Source organism: Larus michahellis, chromosome 1 (genome assembly GCF_964199755.1).
Source record: "Larus michahellis chromosome 1, bLarMic1.1, whole genome shotgun sequence".
NCBI classification, from domain to species: domain Eukaryota; kingdom Metazoa; phylum Chordata; class Aves; order Charadriiformes; family Laridae; genus Larus; species Larus michahellis.
This window is the reverse complement of record NC_133896.1, coordinates 40,274,521-40,286,900: the sequence shown is the minus strand read 5'-3', so window position 1 is coordinate 40,286,900 and position 12,380 is coordinate 40,274,521. Positions and strand designations below refer to the sequence as shown.

Genomic DNA, 12,380 nt, shown 5'->3' with positions numbered 1-12,380 from the left:
GAGTTTCAGCGTAGAAAATGATGCTACACTATATCACAAGTACTAGAGTTCTGCTCTGAATTACTAATTTGATTGTTTTTGTGTTGTTGCTTTGTTGAAATAATTATTTACAGAATCTTCTCTTTATTGCGTGGACAACCCAACTGATGTCATATTACCAGTACACTCAGTTTCATACAACATTGCTACCAAAAGAATGATTCCTGATCTCCACTGCCCCCTCCCCCTCACCCAACAGCACATCCTTTTGAGGATGCTGTTGAACCAGAGCTGGCAACTGGTCCAGGTTAAACAAATCCATCAGGAAAAAAAAAGGTTTTAATCCAAGTCAGTTCCCTGACTTGTGTTGCTGTTTATGGCACCACAAGCTAAAGCATAGAGGGGAAACAAACAAGGAGCGTGAAGCAGAACTATTTTCTTCAGTTGGCAGTGTTGGCTTAGAAATGCCCGGTGATCCTATACCTAGGATGTAAATATTGTAAATCTTCTTCAGATACACAAGTTGTGGATTTTTTTCTTGCGTGCAGATCTTCTCTTTTTGTCTGACAGAACTTGTTCATTGAAATACAATGGGCCTCCAGATCTGCCAGCTCTTGGCTGGCTGACGGCCTCTTCCAACACCTCCTACGGAGCTCAGAGGAATGACAGAGCTGTCAAATTTTTCACTGACAGCTTGAACACCCAAACTTCTGCAATAGTAAGTGCCAGGAAATATGTATAGCTTGATTCTCACAAAGATAAGAGACTTAAAACCACTGTATTTCACCATCAGGTACTTTTTTTTTTGCTTAAGTGTTCAAAATTCACTTTCATCATGAGATACCTTCACATGGGCTGGTATAAAATAGTCTGAATATACATAAAACCAAGGTCCTTAATCTTATACTGACATCCTGTACACCTGGTCTCCACGCATTTTGTTTGCTTGTAACTGAACAGCTGCCCTTCAAAGAGACAGAATACTAAAAAACCTGAACTAGCTTGAAACAATTCAGGTCAAGGAGCAGGGCTGAGATGTGCTAACTTACTCTACCAAAGAGAAGTCTCCGGTAGAGGCCTCGTGTTGGACTGGGCTGGCATGTATTCTTCATGTGGTTATACCAGCACAATCTTCAGGCAAAAGGGTTGTGCTCCTTCTAATATAAAAGTGTCATCTCTTTGGATAAATTATTTCCCTTTCCAGTAACTTAAATTACTGGGATCAAAACCGTACAATTTATACATAGAGGCAAAATATTCAGGACTTGTTTCTACTGAGATCAGCTGTGCTGTTCAGAGGATAAGCTAATATTTAGTATGAGTAGAGGCAGCAGACTCTGATCCACAATAAATGATCCCGGTTTCCTTCCTTTTATTCATAGTGTTTACATAGTCCACTGTTTGGCAACCTCATTTTGAGGCCAGTGACCCACCACTTCTCGTGATTGTTAAGATGACCAACAGAAAATCTCTTCAGGGCAAGCAATTAACTGGTGATGTTCAGTCAAGTCCACTGCTGTGTCTCAGTTTCAGGTTTCGAATATCAGTTTTGGGTCTTCCTGGAGACAATATTGAACAATATTACAAAACATCAGTACCCAAACCAAACCTTTAACAAATGTAAAGTGTTGCAGCCAACTCTATTCCACCTGCATGCATCTGTGAAATAAGCATGTCCCCTATACTGCACCTGTCTTCTCTGCTTTTTTTTTGCACATGAAATGAACTTTCCAAGATCTCTTTTCTTTAGCTATTCCAAATGCTATAAAAATGCTGTAAAGAATCAGCCACCCTATTATTTACATGTCGTAAAACGTATAACACAGCAAGTCAATGTCAGCGCTACAACAGTGCCTGGGGGTAAACACCTGGCTCTACTGATGCTGGTAGCAAAACTCCCATTGACTCCCATGGGAGGAGGACGTCATACCAGGCCTCCGAGTGCCTAATGCCAGGTTCTACCCAATAGGCAGTATTTCACAGTTGTGGAAGTCATGCAACAGCACATCGTTTTGCCTGGAGTAGTGAATGTAGTACTGCTGGGTTTACTGGGAAGATTTCTACATATTTTTTCCAGCCCTTTTATCGTTTCTAAAATCTGTCGAGTTAAAGGAGGGATGACGTTGGTTTGCATCACTAAGGAGATGAAAGTATGATTTTCTGCTGACGGAATCACCCTTATACCTTTTTTTTCAAGTGTGGAGGTTACAAAAATCTAAGGAAGTGGTTTATTTCAGTTTCTTTTACTTCTGTATTGTTCACTGTTAAAGCCCTTCATTATTTTCTGTTAGTTTGTCGTTCCTGCTCCAACTATCTGGGTACTTAATTTTCGTTCTGGGTGTTCAGCTTCTAAAACGATGTGCTGATTCTGCTCATTTTTCCTTCCTCACCCTCTCTTTTCCATAGCCTTTGCTCAATTTTTCTGTCACATGAAGTTCAGTTTTCCAGTCAGCTCCATCAGGAAATCAGAAGGGTTACTCATATTAATCTGCATTGTGATGTTTCCTTCTGGGCAAAGATGAATCAACATTTGGGAATTAGAAGGCTTAGAAACTCTGGGAGTTCTCTTATAGGCTCAATTTGTCGTGTGATTAACAAGTAGCACAAATGAACACAGCCACACCCACCTCCTACACAACAGCAACTGCTGATGACCACTGGTCTTGCCTTGCACAAGAGTGCACAAGACAGTACCTGCCACATACTGCTATTGCTGCACTCCTCCCCCAAATGGTGACAAAATGGATGACAGCTTGAAAGTAGTGCAGGTAGAAATGAAATATAGGACAGAAATAAAGTCAAGGCACTCACTAAGAAGAAGAAGGTCTTCTGCTGAGAGGTGTTACCCTATTTTCCACACTCTGCAGAATCCAGTCACCCCTGCTGTCCCTTCATGAGGAGTCTGGAGTTGGTGGCATCCAGACTGGTGCTCTTCACACCACACGCAGGGTATAAACGGACTACCTCAGCCCACAGGCTGGCTTCATTCTCCCGTCCCACATGGAAAGTGGTGGAAGATTACAGAGGTGAAGGACAACCCTCTCAGTCATGGTCTTGGCATGTGGATCTCAACTTTTGCATACTTGCATCAAACTGAAGATGGCACCGCATGGCTCTACACGGATAGACATGTTGCTATTAAAAGGACCACAAAGGAGATTTTGTGGGCATCAGTTCTGACTGAAAAACACAAACCCATTCGGAACTTCCTGAATAAAGCCCCGGTATATCCTTGCACGATCCACCAGAGATTCCAGAGAGATCCTTTCTCCAGAACTGTCCAGTGGGTTCTGCCACTTTTTCCTTTGTGCACTTATATTAAACTCCTCAGAATTTTCATCTTGAATCCTGCAGATTCAGCACAGCACAGGAAAAAGCGAGGACTTCAACCCATCCTGATCCTAAATTAAAACCCCTTTAACAAAAACATGATCATCTAAGGTGTCTTTTTTTCTAACCTAATCCCATAATGGACATTTTTTAATAAAGGCATGTCATTTGAAAATGAGCTTTTAAATAACCAGAGAAAAGAAAGAACATAGAAACAGGTTTTAAAAAGTCTGCAGAAAAAATACAGGGCATTATTTGAAATAATTAAAGCTCAGGTGATTTGTCTTGTCACATGTATAATGTATGAGGTTACTTTTCTTCAAAAACCAGTGTTAGAGAAGGAAATTGTAGCATCGTTAACAACTGCTATAGGGCAGAGAGCCTCCTCTGGGCAATTTTTTAATTCAATAAAATTTTCAAACTTGTATTTCGCCATTTCCAGCTCCCATATTAAAAATCTATTAGCAGAAAGCCTATTGAAAAGCTGACCATGAGCACAAGAGACTTTTTCTGGAAACACTTCTATTCAGTTCTCATGCCTGAACAAAAGCAGATTGGCACATTCAGTTATATACAAACGCCTTTGAAAGGGACCTCCCCCCCCTTTCCCATAGCCACGCGTTTCAGGGCTCTATATGCTGAAGGAAGCCAGTGAAAGGTTTGAAGGGGTGGGGAGACCAAGGGCTTCCACCAAGATCCTTCAAAGTCTTCATCTTCTATAGTGGGAGGATTTCCCTCTAAATCTCTTTCAATAGCATATTGATGGCTTTGAAAGCTTAAATGGCATTTGTCAACCATCAGTAAATCTTGAAAACTGTTTCTGCAAATAGCCCAACTCTGAGTCTCAGCTTTTCCCATTAATCTGTACGTAAGGCCACTGAAGACTTTTTCAGAGGCTAGATAATGCCTGGATTAAAAGGTCCATTCAGAAGGGAAAACTTTAGCATTCACCTTGTGTACATAGCCATTTCACCAGTGGTATTCATGGGTTGTTATTTCAACTCTGCATTTGTCCTGCAAACAAGACATTTTGCCACAAAGACTTGGTAGAGACATTCTTCAGTGAATTACTGAAACCTAGCCCCGCTATTTGTCATGGCTTGTTATTTTTATCAAGTGCAATCAGTTCAAATAGGAACTCTAGACTGACAACTTTACAATTATGTTACTATTTTAAGAGTGGAAGGTATGTTTCTTCTAATTCAACAATGAAACTGATTAAAGCACAACCTGATTGCTTTATCTAAAGAAAGTCTAAAATTTCCCTTAAGTAGATTTCAGAAGACTTTTTGTTTTATATTGAAAGTAAAGACAAGAACTTTGTAAAAATTCAACATTTTTACTTTACGATATTTTATAAAAACGTTACGTATTTACAAGGCTTAACAATTTATAATATGTTACATACTGCCTTGTGTTTGTATTTTAGGACAATACTGTATTAATTTATCATTCTCCAAATAGAGCAGCCTCTGTCCCTTACATACACAAATTCTTTTTCTAGGCTGTTCTTACATCCTATCAATGTTTGTGTTCTCTCCTTTCTAATTTTATTTTTTTTTGCATTTTGCATCCAGTAAGTTATACCCAAGCCAAGATATGAGCTATTGTGACAGGCACGAGGCATTTCGTTATTATTATTGTTGAAATAATCATGTCAAAATGTTTATGCATCACAGAAAAGAAGAAAAACGGAACAAGATCATACACAGGAGGCTCCAGGCAAAATTTGAGGTGCCAATGATGCAATGCTAGGCAAATTTTTTAATATTAAAAAAAAATAAAATCAGACCCCTGTCAAATTTTCCCAGTACAGATAGATCTCATTGTTTGAAGAAATCAACCTTTTCACCATACTGGACAATTTACTGTGAACATCAAGAACACCCAGCCTGGGGATCCGTGAAGTTCACCTGACATCCCTCACATGGATACACAAAGATTATCCTTCCCTATAGTACTGTTGAAAGGGAGCGGCTTAGTCAAGGATTTATATATGTGAAATCACATGAACTATGGCTGAAGGCCACACCTTGCACCTGCTTCTTTTGTTTGCCTTATTGTCCACCTGTGCGAACATGTCCCACCCATTTTTTGCTATCAGTGGAAGAGACCTCACAATTTAAATGTGAAAACTCTCTGCAGCTTGGACATGGCATAACAGATCATCCACACTCAGCCCAACTCACTGTAAAAGTAACATGAAGCCAATCACACAAGTTTAAACAGAAGGCTTTTTCTACTCCAAACCTGCCCCCTCCCCCCCACCTCAAGTTACTGTGTTAATAATACTGCAGTTCTGCATATGTCTTGAAGATTTCTAGGGGAACTATGCCATGTGTCTCTTGCCTGATTAAAAGTAAACTAGGCCAGATTTTTTTATCTGTGGGTCACTTCTTGAGGTGACTTAGGGTATCCCACCTGGCTTCCAACCAACACTCTCCATACAGTAGGGGATGCACACCCTGTAAAGGCCATATCACATGTACCCCATGGAGACACCTCAGATAACCTGGAGTACCTTAAATGGCGTAAGGTACATATTTGTGAGCATTTAAATGAAGCTCCAGCTGCATTAAAGAATGGAGATTCAATTTAGTTTGCTAAACACAGGCATCTAGAGTCATTCGAAACATCCTCAGTTACCTGAGACACCCACCATGGGCCTGGCAAATATAACATTATGACCTATGGCATGACCTGTTGCCTTTTGAAGGGACAGCTGAAGGCCAGCTAAGATACCCTAAGGCAAATCGAGTGCACTAGATAGATACCTATGCTCAGGCAATTGCATTGACCTCGGAGACCGGGATTCAGCTCCTAACACCACAAAGTTTGCTGTCTGCATGTGAAATAGGCTTCTGGGCTCCTAGTGTAGTCAGTTTAATCTAGAAAGATTTCTCTCATCTTCAGATAAGTGACTTTTTTTGGTCAATGCTCTGCAATGACTAGGACTACACTGACTGTTAGGGGAGTGAGACAATGCTTACTCTAGGCAGCTGCATTTTCGATCAGCATGTGAATCTGGAGTGGAATACCAGTTCATCTGACTTCAGGAGCAACTAAATTACAAGATAAAATGTATGCACAATATTTATACTAGTGGTTGTACAAGAAAATTAGATTAAGAAATCTGCTTCCTTGATTCCTTCTCTGCACCAACACAACTTAAGTTTTCTGACATCTGAAGCATACTGTAATGCCTGGTTGCTTACTCAAGCTCTTCTTTTAATGAAAGAAACTAGTTTGCTTTATGTGGGAAAGTAAGAAGTTGTCTTTACATTTGTCAGTATAAGTTAAGACTTGTGACTTGATTGTTGGACTTTCTTTTATAAAAATATAAATAGGTAAGTCTTCCTAGAAATACAGAATACTTCGTAAGGATGATTTAATAAAAATTAGTAAAACCCTAACGAAAGTGAATGCAAGTTAGGCTGTAACAACACTTAAAAGACTTTCGAAATCGTTCTTCTCTGTAACACAGGATGTGTTTCATGAAAGTAGAGCTCAGGGAGCCCAGCTTCACGTGAGTTTCTATCTTGCAGACTCCTCTAGGTTCAATGAGATGGAGCAGGTTTCTCTCCCATGCAGATTCTTAGGTGTCTCTAGATAAAAACCATCCTTTTTGGTAAGGTTAGTGCTCAGGTAAGGTCAGGCTCAGTGCTTTGTTGATGGTTTCCAGATGGCTTAGAACAAGGGCAGAGCTCACACACATCTTCCTAAAAAATTCTACGCAGATATGACGTCGTATGTGTGCTGAATCCTTTGGGACTAGAAATGACTGACATCACAAAAGTGTGAAGTATTCCTTGTAAAAATATTTTTCTGCACAATTTTGAGAGTTGTCTATTTCCGTATTACCAGGAGAAAGTTATTTCAAAAACCCTCGGTCTTGTAATGAACACAACACTATGGAAGAAGGACAACTTTCATAATGTTGGTCAGTGTCTTCCTCCTGTAAGAGTCACAGATCCTCCGATTTCCTCATGGTTTTCATTCTGAAAAACTCCAAGGATTTAGGAAACTAATTTCTGTGCAACTTGAAAAGAGGGATAAAAGCAATCCCCTGTCCTTCCTCAGGTTTGTGAATAACAGCTGTGGGAATCTGCACTCTAGCTCACATCCTACAGAAAATGTGATGTAATTCAAAGGTCTGAGACAAAATTGCTATCTCTTCTCTTGAGAGTGCCAGGGGAGCAACTTCTGCCAACCCATATCCAAGAAGGATGTGTACTGGTGGGGAGTGAGGGAAGAATTTTCTGTGCCTAAGGAATAACGTGCTTGCTGCCTTTTCCCTCCTGCACTTTTTGTGCAGCAATATTCAATTATGCAATACTTTTCAAAGAACAACATAAAGAAATAGTTAACTATTATTTAGGAGTTGAGGAGACTGTAGCGTGGGAGACGAACTAATTTTGCTGTGGCACTAAGCAATGCAATAAGGGAATTAAATAAAATATAAGTCTGAATCTCAGATCAATGCTTTATCTATGAGGTGGTGCTGTCTCCTTATGCAAAACCAATAAATATTCCCAGGCTAACCGCAACTCTCAGTGGTATTTCAATGAATGCTTCTACATTTCTTTATAACTCTTCCATCAATTTTTATTTTTGTGACCATGTTCTCACATTCAATCTAACATAGCTTTTGCAGCTGACATCACATGGGTTGGAATGCAAATCCTGCAGATGTTCACAATGCCAACATATTTTAGGATGTAGAAAGACAACTGAAAAATCTGTTATCTACTTCAGTTTAAGAGTGCTATCATACAGGAACATATTTTTTTTCCCCAAAAATACTATTCAATGCATCTTGCTGGCAGGGGAAATTAATTTTCCAAACTCAGTCTTTAAAGGATATTATTTTTTTAATAGGAGTGTCTTTGAGATAGAACATATGCCCCTGTTTCTCTATCCACACCATAAAATGGTTTTCCCATTCATCACAAATAGCTGAGGTTTTTTTTCCTATGAAAGCTTTTATAGAGCCTGCCTCTGTATTTTAACTGTTCCTGACAGAGTGGATCCACAATCCCAATTATGGCTGTAGTCTGCAATACAACCGTAACACAAATGATAAACAGAGTCCTTATGCTTATCTGACTTTTTAAATACAACTTGCAAAATACAAAGAGGTAGGTGGACAGAATTATTAAGGAGGCTGGCTGAAACTGCCTGCTGAACGACTCAATTCATACAAAAGATGGGGAGACCTTGGGGAAGATGTAATCCTTAACCTGCATTTAGTACAGCCTAAGGTTACATGATTCTTCTCTGCATTATTATTGCATAGCACAAAAGTATGTACAAATGTGAGGCCCTAATGTTATGCAAGGTCTGTCTGGCCTCCACAAGGAATGGGTGTTTTAGGCCCCTAATGCCCCCCCGAAATACTTTCTATACCTTTGTAAATCAAGCTTGCGAAAGTGACATAGCCAAAAGCTAAACAATGCAGTCCAGTAATTTCTTCTAAATCATGTATGATGGACAATTTAGAGATGTTTGCTTATGATAATAGGCATGTTACTGACAGAGCACCAGACTGCTGATCGACAGCAGTCAAGCATAAAAAATTACAGAAACACATAATCTTTGAAAGCTTCTTAGTTTAATACTAGTTAAGATGGCTAATAAATATTTCTAAAATAATCTTAATTTTAAAGACAGAGATTAAAAATGGGGAGTTCTGCAGCCTACAGACTTCAGTAAGATTACCTGAATGAGTACTGTTTGCCTGGGAACAGGCAGCAGTTCTGTGTCCTGGCATTTCACTATGTCTGCATATTAAGGGGTTTTTAGAGAATCTTTCAAGGCATCTTGATTTATACTTAAATGGAATGGCCAAAACCAGGGAGAAGAGGAGCGAAAGCTTCCAGAAAACTTAGCGGAGGCACACTACATAGTAGTGCCTGTGTCAGGCCAACAGTCACAGCTCAGGCCCACCGAACCACACAGGTGTTACCTAACAGAATCAGGAGACGGAGATAGCCAGTAATTTGGCTTTGGCGTTTTTGATTCACTATGTGGACTTAGAAACGCTCACCTTAAAGCCTTATGGTAGCAGCCCACCCAGCCTTAATTAACCACCAAATTATTCTAACGCAGTTGTGGAGAAAGATACTAAAAAGCCCCGGGAAATCAAACAGCATCCTCAGAGAATGGCAGACATACTGTTGACATGGGATATGTTTTTTCCATAAAAGAGAACAGAACCTAAATATACTAAAACCCATGTGAAATTAACCTTCAGAAACATTTAGCTGCATAGCATTATAGATCATGGTGTATAATGACATCCCAGCCCATAAAGGCACCTTAATCAGGGCCTCTCTCCTGTGGCACCATCCTATTTTCAACCAACAGTGCTTTCAGATGAGCCGAAAAGGGGTACTTTGCTCCCACCATTACAATTTCTGCTCTTCTTTTCTTTACCCTTTTCAAAAACATGAAAGCATTGGATTGCTAATTACTTTTATCCAGCCTATAGGAAAATTAGTTTATCTTCCTGATCAAAGCAAATTAGGCAGATCATGGCTGATTAGAATGCAACAGTAAAATCTCCATACTTTCTATTCCACCCCCTTTTCTCTCAGAAATGGGGCCTGTGTCAAATATGTAGGTATTTCCCACGGCCAGTCTGGACTCTGTTTCCAACGGGCTCTGGGGCTGGGACAATGGTTCTTACACAGACACTGAAGTTCTTTAGTTCAGTCATTGTGCAAGGAAAGAACTGGTAACCCCTTAGCTAGCATTTGATGAAACACCTAGATTTACATATTTCCCTAATTGCATTTTTTGAATGTGAGTGAGATTTATCTGACCAGAGTTAAATGCCTCCTTTATTCTACTACCAAAAATACAAACCTATGCTCTCCAGGCAGACTCGCACTTAGTTCTGATCTCAGCATTAAAATTTTGGTTTTCACTACAGTGGGACAAAACAACATCTACCTTTACTTCTCAAAGCACGATCTAAAGAATGGCTTGGCTACTTGCTTCCAAGGTGGCTGCTGCATTACACTGCAAAACTGAATACCATTACTGCTTCTAAAGAAAATGCTACTTAAAGCAGTTACATCACTCCAGTATTTTACTATTCCCTCTTTACCCTTCATAACTCATTTCCCTTCAATTTGTGTTCTATGGCTTTAACAGATGAAAGCCAAGCTATACTGCTACTTTATTTATAACCAATTACTATAAATTAACAGTAAATCTCACATTTAGCTCCATTTAAACATCACTATGCAGCTGCCCATTTGAAAATAAAATGGTTGCCTTCTTTCACTTCAGTGGGCACAATACAAAACATCCATTGAGCTTTTCCTTTATTGCAGCTGCCAATGCCCAGCCGACTTTTAACAAACCAACCAAGCGGAATAACAATGCAGCTGCAACATTTTATGGTATTTCTGTTAGTTCTCTTTTGAGACTGAAGGTGTTAATTAGGAATCAAAGAATACAACCCTGCCAGCTTTCTTTCACAAACTATACACTGGCCACTGCAGTTTTCAGAAGAAAAATAAATCTAATAAAAGGACAAAAATGTTGTTTGTCACACCAGTAACGTGTATTTAAGACCCTTTGATCATGAGCTTTTTATGTAGTCTTGTCAGACAGGCTGAAAATATTTTTTCCTCTCTTTTCTCCTTTCTTTAGGCTTTTCTGAATACTGATTCTAGGGTTGTCTGGAAAGGTGAAAAATCCAACAGTAACTCGAACACTTTACAGGTTAAAATGGCTTTTCTGAGCAAGCCAGCTTTAAATCAAATCAAATCAAATCATAATTGCTCACTTTTCTGATTCAAGTATAAATTGTTTGGAAATACAAATAATCTGTTCCTGTTGTGGAGTTTACTAATTCTGTGTATCATTTAGTATTTCAAGCATTTAAATATATGTAGGTGTTTTTATATTAATACATCTATTTTTTTGTGCAATCTCATTTTAAACCATCAAAACCGACAGTTTATAGGATGTTGTAAAATATCCATTGCATACCTATTTTCACATGTGTAGCATACAACAGATATTCGATATTTTATTTACACTTATTAAACATAATCGTATTAAAGTATCATATATTCAAAGGTAGCAGCACGAAGACATTACCTTAATCTTTAGTCAAAGTTAAAACCTTAAAATAGGTTTATGAAGTTAGCACAACTGAGAATTAGTCAAGCTTGCTAGCTTACCCAGCAAGAGCTTTCACTGCTAAATGCACAAATCATGCCAAAATCCATTAATCCTGCCAGGGAATGGCAGAAAGAAGCTCTGGTTGTTGATTTAATGATAATGAATTGAACAGGCTCTTAAGGCTACCTGCAGAGTTTTCTAAACTGTAAAACAAATAAAGTCAATTTTAAAAAACACTTTTTACAGAAGTATATATAACAGTGTTCTTTGGCTTAAACACTATGTGGGACGAGCAAAGTTTTAAAATACAATTCTACTTATCTTGTTATATGTTTAATATAATTCCTTACAATGTTATATATAGAGAATGTCACTATAAAACAAATTTGGGGGATTTGCTATTTGGTAATCAAGAAACACAGAACTGCCTTGAAAATGTTAAAACACAAATCTTAGTAAAAAGAAAAGTTCTGATCAAGATTGCCATGTTGTACGTCTCATGTACAAGTGCATCTTCTGGCTACTGTAACAGACACACAATGAGATGATTCATAGTTATAAAGGTACATTTTCTTCAGTGCCCTAAGTGTACCATTTCCTACATTCCTGAATTTTAGAAAAGCGAAACATAAAATTGGAGAATGGTTCGAGTTTTTTAGAGACACAAACATGTCCATCTTCTGGGGTTTGTTTTGTAAAGTGATATATGAGATGATAATTTATTAAATGTGACTGCCATATTTTTATCTGTTTTATTTGTTCAGCATTGGTTGCTGATGCAGAGTTTGGCTTGATTTTCAAAGCAAGCAAGGAGGCAAAAGAGAATATTCTCTTTCTGCATATGGAATAAGGTAAAAACAGAAAATATATTTGAATTTGGATGCTGTAATCACTTCTTACAATGCTTTTTGCCTGTTATTGCATCATAATAG

The 12,380-nt window shown here is 38.6% G+C and overlaps 1 protein-coding gene across 3 annotated transcripts in view; it reads right to left on the bottom strand.

The window, feature by feature from the left end:
* The window catches only part of LGR5 (leucine rich repeat containing G protein-coupled receptor 5), a 94,700-nt gene that overhangs the window by 65,713 nt on the left and 16,607 nt on the right, over window positions 1–12,380 (bottom strand). The window lies entirely within an intron of this gene.